Below are 8,719 nucleotides of genomic sequence, written 5' to 3'. Positions count from 1 at the left end.
AGATACTGAAAGTTCTTTTAATTTGTAATGCTTATAGAAGAGGTGATTTGAACACTGGAGACTGTAAAATGCTGGATTGCAGGCAAATGCTACATGTAAAGGAAGGTCAGAAGGGGAAAGCAGGCAAATGGTTCTAAGCATATTCCTTTGGTAAAGAGTTTTAGCAAAGTGGATTTATTATACTGAAAAACTGTATTTGCAGCACAGCTCTTTCTACATGGCCAAAGAAGTGTCGTTCTTTGCTTTTTCTTGAAGTAAATTGTCATTACTCACGAATTAAAATACCTTATGTCTGTGAACTGAACATCAGAATGAAGTAATATGCATTACATGAATTACATTCATTAATGCAGGAATGAAAAATTGCTACCATTTGCATCTGCAATCAGGAAGGTTGTTTTCTTTTTCCCCTCCTTCCACTGACACTGAACAATCTACACCCTTTCATTTGTCAGCACTATCAAGTACACTGCATGCTCATTATGATCTATTTACAGCATCATTAAGTAGCTGCAGTGTGGTCAGCTGTGTGATTTCTCCTCATTTTGTAAGCAATGAGAAGGAAGTAAAAAATTCTGTTTAGTATCTCACTAGTCCGTGGCCTACTGGCCTAATGTTTCATTTCAAAATGCCCATCATTCTGAAGTATTTTCTCAATGATTTCAAAGCATAGAAAACAAATAGTGTCACTGAATCACTAATGCTTTGCAGGAGGATTTGTCTAAATCTTATTTCCCTTTATCATACATTCTGTACTATAACCTTGCCCAGGAATAGTAATTTTTCTTTCATTTTAGCAGCAGAAAAGACAGTAGAAGTTTTGTCTAATATAGACAAATCTGGCATAAACCAAAGGAGAAACAGTAAAAGTCAAAAAAAAGTAAAAAGTTTTATTTAACACAACATTAATGACTCACTGGGATTATTTTGAACAGGTTTTGCTCCATAACAATAGTAGTTTATCAGCCTATTGGCAAAGAAAATAGAAATAGTCCCCATTAAAATGTTCTGAATTAAGCCAAATGTTGCAGATCGAAGAGGAAGTAAATGAAAAATAATTAAGAGGTTTTTTGCAGTCTCATTTTCTCAACACACCTATGGAGCCAAATGTTCTGAGCTCTGGAGAAAAGGGTGCATTTTCTTTGTGAAATGGATGTCTGTGGCTAGATGCAGTGCTACTCTCTCTTGTGGAGCTCAGAAACTTCAGTTTCCGTTGGTCTTAACTGAACCCAAATGTTTAACAGCATGTGTTTCATATGTTTATGTGTGCATATATCTTGTATGACTATTCTGTGTATGTACTTAGTCATATAGACAATCTGCAGTGACACACATGATTTTTCAGCAGTTTAGCCTCACACTGTTAAAATTGGCCTCTGATTACTATGTTATATTGATACTGTGGTTTTTTTATTTGTGCTGTTAGATGCTTAGATATAAATCAACTACTAGAAAGTAAGATTTTAAAAAACAGATGAAATTAAAAGCAGAATTCTAGACCATTCAGACTACTATGATGTAAAAACTCAGAGGATGGTGTCAAGGAAAATGCTATATTCTGGGATCTGCTGTTATTCTTCAACAGTGTTAGTGGAAAAAAAAGGACAAAAGATATCTGTAGGACTTTTGAGAAGTGTCTGAATCTTGCATGAGATATTAAGGAGATATAGTAGCTGTCCTCCTTCCCCTGTCCCCATGATAATAAACCCATATTTTTCTAATGAGGCTTGTACAGACTTTCTCATTGCAGATCCAGAGTGGAAGCAACAGAAATACCTCCGACCAGGAGCAAATGCTGTACTAGTAAATTTTCTACATTGTATGTCGTGTCTTAGCAGCTGTTTTTTTAAATCACAGATTTACCTGAAGCTCCAAGAAATTCTTGGAATGGAAGTTAAGCTCTAGTAGCACACTTTTTCCTAGGAATTAATTAAGGAAATTTGATAAAAGAATGGAACTGCTGTCATTTTCTGCCCTGGCTCAGTTCTGTTTTGGATTTAACATGAACAGAGAAAAACCTGGCTTAATTATATCCTGAAAAGATCCTTTGTGTTAGGTTTCTAAAAGGGCAACTTATATGTAGCAGAAGCCAAAATCCCTCAAAATCCTATGTCCTTAACAGTTCTTCAAAAATATTCTAGTTTTGAGTTTACATGACTCATGCTTCTCACAGCATCCCCAAGACCTCATTGTGTGTGTGACTTTGTCTTCAGATTGCTCCAAAAGCTTTGGGTTTTAAAGAAGAGTAACCATGGGTGAGTATGCAACACTTTTGTATTGTGAGGTATATGGCACCTAAATACAACTCACACACTTTGAGATGTTATGTCCATAATGTCCATGACAGTTTTTGTATTACATGAAAGAAAAAGGAAGATCTGTAGCACCTTTGTACTACTATCAAGGATTAGTACTGCTGCAAGCCTGTCCTGTAACTTCTCCTCCTTTTCAGTGGTGACCAATATTCTTCTAATCTCTGTAACTTCACACATGTAAGTTGCTGCATAATATATATGAACTTTCTTAAAGGCCTTTTGTAGATTCTTCAGCAAAATTTATGGACCAGGAATGGTGCTTGGGCCATAGATATCTTTTTTTAAATCTGTCACACTAATATAAGATTGGCTCTGTACCTCAGAACTGCTGCCAAGAAAAGGAGTAAAAAATGAGAATGGTAAACCCTAAATCTATTACAGCATTTCCTGAAGGCAAATATCAGAAGGAAGTAAAAACACACAAGGCATCACAACAAAACTAATGGGACCACTCGGAGATTCATACCTACACAGTGCTGCTTTGATTTAGGATCAGACGCACCCTAGAATCAATTTTTTTCACACTTATTCTTGAAAATATTTTTGTCTTATTCAATAAAAATGAGAAAACAATGGCCAGTGCTAAAACCTGAATGTCTGCCTAAAAGTTTTCAATGTAAAACATTTAACTTCTAATGATGCCTGCACTGATGTTATCATTTATTTCACCATTAAGAAAAAACCAAACCAAACCAAACCAAAAAACCCCAAACCAAACCAAACCCAAACCAAACCAAAAACCAAACAAAGAGACAAAACCCACCAAAACAAAATGTACCCAACCAACCATCCAACAAGCCAACTAAAACAAGGGAAAAAAAAATAAAAGACTGCCCTGCTGGAGAAGAAAAAAAAATTTCAAACCTTTTTTTTTTTTCCCCAGATAGGGGAACATTTGTGAGGAAGACAATAGCAAAGAAGAAACTTATTTTTTTTTATTGGTAAATGTCAAATGTTGTTTATAGAGCTAAAAGCATTAAGAGTCAACAATTGGATCAACATACTTTGCAATATAAATTTTTAAAGGTTAATCTTCCATGATTAGCTTGGCTAAACAATACAGAGCACAAAGTAAATTTGCTAAATAATATAAAGCACAAAGCAAATTGCTTAATGCAAGTCACCATAAATAGCTTCAGGCTTTTGTTATGAGCTTTTTGTATATTGAGTTATTTGATTTCACAGCCATAAAGTTTGTAGACACATTTGCTTATTTGAGAGTTTATACATAGTTTTTGTAGTGGTCTTAATCTAAGCAATACAAGAAGACAATAGGAAAGAAGAAACTTAAATTGGTCTCTAATAATGAATCACAATCTTTTCATAGAGTTATTTACAAAAAGAAAAAAAAAGTTCTTTCTTGAGTATAATAACTATCTAATTAATTTTCCCTTTTTTATCATATTCTTTTTTTTTTTTTACCCATGCTTCTGTATTAAAAAAAAAAAAAAAAAAAAGACAACACTGTATTTCTTACTGCTCCTTACAAGGTGACAGAGAACAAAATATTGCTGTCTTTGTTCTGAAACAAGATGAGGCTACAAGGAAACTCTTCACTTAATTTAAATGTTTACAGTGTCCTATTTATATCAGACTATCTTTTCTCCTGGCTTTATGGGGAAGGAGCAACAGAGAAAGTGTTTTGTGTTTCAGCTTGGCTTCCCAGCTCTAAGAGTATTGTCAGTCAATTGTCATCCTATAGCTAAGGGCAGGACTCTTCTGTAAGTTTCACAAATACAGTAATTTTCCCTGTAACTACCAGTGATAGATCACTTGGAGTAAGACCTACAATTCCAGAATATATTTTCCATATAGTTATAACAGTTACAAGAAACGGCAACTACTAAATTAAATTTTCACTTATGGAAAACCTCCTTTACATTGACACTGCACATAGAAAGAGGTTTTATGTGCACACAGGACTATCTACAGTGATGGCTCATAAGGAACTCAAAATGTACATAGCAGATTATTCATTTCTTTCCTCTTTTTAAATATTATGAACTTGAAAAACAATAGAGAAGGCTGGGTTTGATGACTAGCTACTTAAAATAAACTATTTAATGTTGCTCTTTGAAGAAGTAAAGTCTCAAAACAATCTCCATTAAAAAGACCTGCATAACTGTGACCATTTAAATTATGTATGGTTTAGATTTTGAAGTGAATTTATACCCACTGTATATGAAACCCCTGCGCATAAAATTCAGAACAAAGAAGATGATGAGTTGGGGAATTTTTTTATTACTTCTCATAGAAGATTATGTTAATTGCTGATGATTGCTTTTAATATCAAATTCACAGACCCTTCAAATACTCGGCAACTATATTTCTTTACAAAGCAAGTGCCAAATTTTCTCACCAACTTCAGTTTTTGGACTTTAACCAACACTGGTTTAGGTTTCCAAAATGTTGCTTATTCATCATAATAGGCAAAAGAGAGGAATTCATACTTCATTAGAAATAGATGTTATCATATCTACCAAACCACCTCAATGTTTTTTCCTTTGGTGAATCAGACACAAGGTATATTTTGTCCATATGTGGCCTCTCTCAATGGGGTTAAGCACTGACAAAATAGACAGGAAATAGCTGAATGGACCTGCTGAGTTTACACTGTGCATGAGGGCAGGATATCTGGCACTGCTTGGGTTCTAGAAATGCAGAGTACCTGGAATGCGCTGAAGATCTCATCACACATCACAGGAGGAGGTGTTAGATACAGGCTGCTCCTGCCTCTGAATGAGATTTGTCTAACTACAAAGGTTGTTTCCATTCTAAGGCTCCTAACCCACAGGACAAATACAATACCGAAAAATAAAGACTATTGAACAAAATTTCTTTTATGTCATCCTCACTTTGTTTGTGATCAACACTTCTAATACGGAAGTTCAAGAAAACTGCTCTCCTCAGCAATAGCTTCCACAGGTGGAATGGAAGAGTAGTTTGACCTGAAGTTTGCAGCTCAACTTTAGGGCTTTTACTTCGAAAAGTTTTATCAACTTTTGAAGAGAATAAAGCAAATAAAGAGAAACAAAAGTAGCACATTGAGACAAAATCATCACTCTAAACAGTATGAAAGATAAACTAAAATAAATTATTTTATTGGACACGTTAAATTGTCACTGATTCATCATTATGAACCTTAAGGAGACATCTGGGAATCAATGCTGTTATTCATCTGTTTAACAAAATAGTGACCTTAAAGTTGCTTGTCTTTTGGTAAATGAAATGTTCTCTACTATGGTTCAATAAAAAGTTCAATAATATAATTATCTAAGCCATTTGTCATGAAGATGTACACAGAATATGCAGAATTGCAGACAGACCTGCTAATGGCAATAGAGTTCTTTTTCTCAGTAGATGAACAAAGCAGATAGATGATGTGCTCTCTTCACACTTTCCCTGACCAGTAGTTGCTACCAGTAATACCAATGTTTACCCTAGACATATATAAAAGCAGTGACTATTTTTTTATTTATTTTATTTTATTTTATTTTATTTTATTTTATTTTATTTTATTTTATTTTATTTTATTTTATTATTTTTATTAGTCACTTTTCCTTCTTCATCAGACTAAGCTTTTGGTAGACCTTGGAAATATGCAGCCCACAAAATACACAGGCAGTTGTGTAGAAGTAAGTGGTTCTTCAAGTATTTTCACTGAACTAGTAAAATTAGGCTAAATACTTTCTTAGGAAAAGAAAGACACCATGTTATGCTGTAAGATGAGAGTGTGGCAAATATGTCTTGACACAAACACAAAAGACTTACAGACATCTGACAAAAGGCTGAGGCTTGCTAGAAGCTGATAAAGATCATCTTGACACCTCCAAGACATTAAGCAGTGCCTCCATGCCCAGGCTTTTCCCCTGCTTTTGTGTGGTTGTGTGAGCTCAGACCATAAACTAATTAGAAATGATCCCAGAACACACTCAACTTAGAGAATAAATGGAGTCCTCCTACAGAGCCATTTTTAGTGGATTGCCCTCAAAACAAGTGGCCTTGCAGTTGGATCTTGTCTGCCATAGAATGGAATGTCATCTAAACATACTTCCAGGGATGGAATGAGTCCTCACCCTTCCTTTTGGTGAGTGCATATTTTGGGTACCCTTGAGTGGGAGGTTTCTCCTTTATGAGTGAGTGCAAGCACATTTTGGTTCATCTTTCTAGGAGGAATATTCCTTAAAGCTTAAGGTTAAAGTTTAACTGGTTGTGTAGTAGTACATTCCCAACTGACATCCAAACTTGTAATTCAGTTGTATTGAAAGGACTGCCAAGTAATTTTGTTCAGAATAAATCCACATTTTTGGGTAGCTCTTGTTGTCTATTTTGTGGGTGCCTCTGTAACAAGAAGTCACATTTGAGAGCTCAGAAAGATTTGCCATTGCACATACAAAAATGCAGGCTCTACTTGAAACATTCTCATTGCAAAATTCTAAAACATTCTATTTATCCACATTTTGTGGAGGATTTCTGTATAGTTTTCTGTATTCTGTTTCAGCAATTCAATCTACTAAACCACACAACATTGCTAAAGTGGATGAGAAGCACTTGCACAATCTGTATCACCAGGTCAGTCTTGAGGGTTCTGACTTCCCAGCTGTAGGACAGTAAGAAACACCTGGAACACCTTTCACATGAAGACAGGCTAAGAGAGTCGTGGTTGTTCAGCCCAGAGAAGTCTCTGAAGAGACTTTATAGCAGCATTTCAATAGGTAAAGGGGAAACTACAGGAAAGCTAGGGAGGGATTCTTTACAAGGGCATGGAGCGATAAGATGAGATGAGGGGCAATGGTCTTAAACTAGAGCAGGGTAGATTAGGTTAGATAGAAGGAAGTTCTTTACAAAGAGGGTAGTGAAATACGGGAACAGGGTGCCCAGAGAGGTGGTGGAGGCCTCATCCCTGAAGACATTCAGGGTCAAACTTGATGGGGTCCTGAGCAACCTGATCTAGTTAAAGACATCCCCTGACCACTGCAGGGGAGTTGAACAAGATCACTGTGTACCACTGAAAAGAGCCTGGCCCCCTCCACTTGACACCCACCCCTCAGATGTTGATAGACATTAAGCAGATCCCCTCTCAGTCTTCTGTTCTCCAGACTAAACAGCCCCAGGGCTCTCAGTCTCTCTTCACAGGGGAGATGCTGAAGTTCCCTAATCATCCTCAAGGCTCTCAGTTGGATTCTCTCCACCAGGTCTCTGTCTCTCTTGAACTGGGGAGCCCCAAACTGGACACAGGATTGCAGGTGTGGTCTCAGCAGGGCACACCTTTCTTGATACATCCCAGGATCCCATTGGCTCTCTTGGCCACAAGAGCACATTGCTGTTCCATGCAGAACTTGCTGTCCACCAGCACTCCAAGGTCTTTCTCCATGGAGCTGCTTTCCAGCAGAGCAGCCCCTAAGCTGTATTGTTGCTGCTGTTATTCCTCCTCAGAGGTAGGACAAAATCTATAGATCATTAATAGAAGAGAAATTTTTAAAGGCTTGTGTCTGTGTGGTCAGCAGAACTATGGAAGTGATTGTCCCCTTCTGCTCAGCTTTCACGAGGTCACACCTTGAACACTGTGTGCAATTTTGGGCCTCTCACTAAAAGAAAGACTCTAATATATTCTGGAGTATATCCAAAGAAGGGAAACAAAGCTGGTGAAGGGTCTAGAGGTCAGGTCTTAAAAGAGTGGCTGAGGGAGTAAGGATTGTTAAGTCTGGAGAAAAGGAGAATGAGAGGAGATCTTAATGCTCTCTACAGCTACCTGAAAGAGGCTTCTAGTAAGGAGGAAATCACTCTCTTTTCCCAAGGAGCAAGCAATAGTATAAGAGGAAACAACCTCAAATATACACCAAGAGAGGTTTAGCTATTAGGAAAAAAATCGTTAAGCAAAGGATTATCAGGCCCTGGAACAGGCTTCCCAGGGGAGTGATTGAGCCACCATCCCTGGAGGTATTTAAAAGGTATGTGTGGCACTTTGGGACATGGCTTGGTGATAGACTTGGAAGTATTAGGTTTACAGTTGGACTCAGCGATTCTCAAAGTCTTTTCCAACATAAAAAAATCTGTCATTCTATGATCCTACCAATATATTCATGTAGCCAGACTAAAGATAACAAAACATCTACTGGTAGTGAGGGGTAAAATATCCTTTAGGCATATTATTCCATGAACACATTATTCTTTTTCCTATCTTTGAGAAACGTAGATATGGCAACCACTGAACACTAAATACTGAGCTAGGTGAGCCTCATTACATGCTGCAGAGATGAACAGTATGGAGATTTCAGAGACTTTTTTCTGTCTGGGAGGATGAACAGAATGATAGCTACAGCTAAAACTGTAAAGCTTTACCATATCCTTTTAAAGTTCCCCAACATAAGGACTTGTTTCAGGATTTCATTTTTTTGCACTAT

Source organism: Indicator indicator, chromosome 6, assembly GCF_027791375.1.
Source record: "Indicator indicator isolate 239-I01 chromosome 6, UM_Iind_1.1, whole genome shotgun sequence".
Lineage (NCBI taxonomy): Eukaryota > Metazoa > Chordata > Aves > Piciformes > Indicatoridae > Indicator > Indicator indicator.
This window is presented reverse-complemented; position numbering follows the sequence as displayed.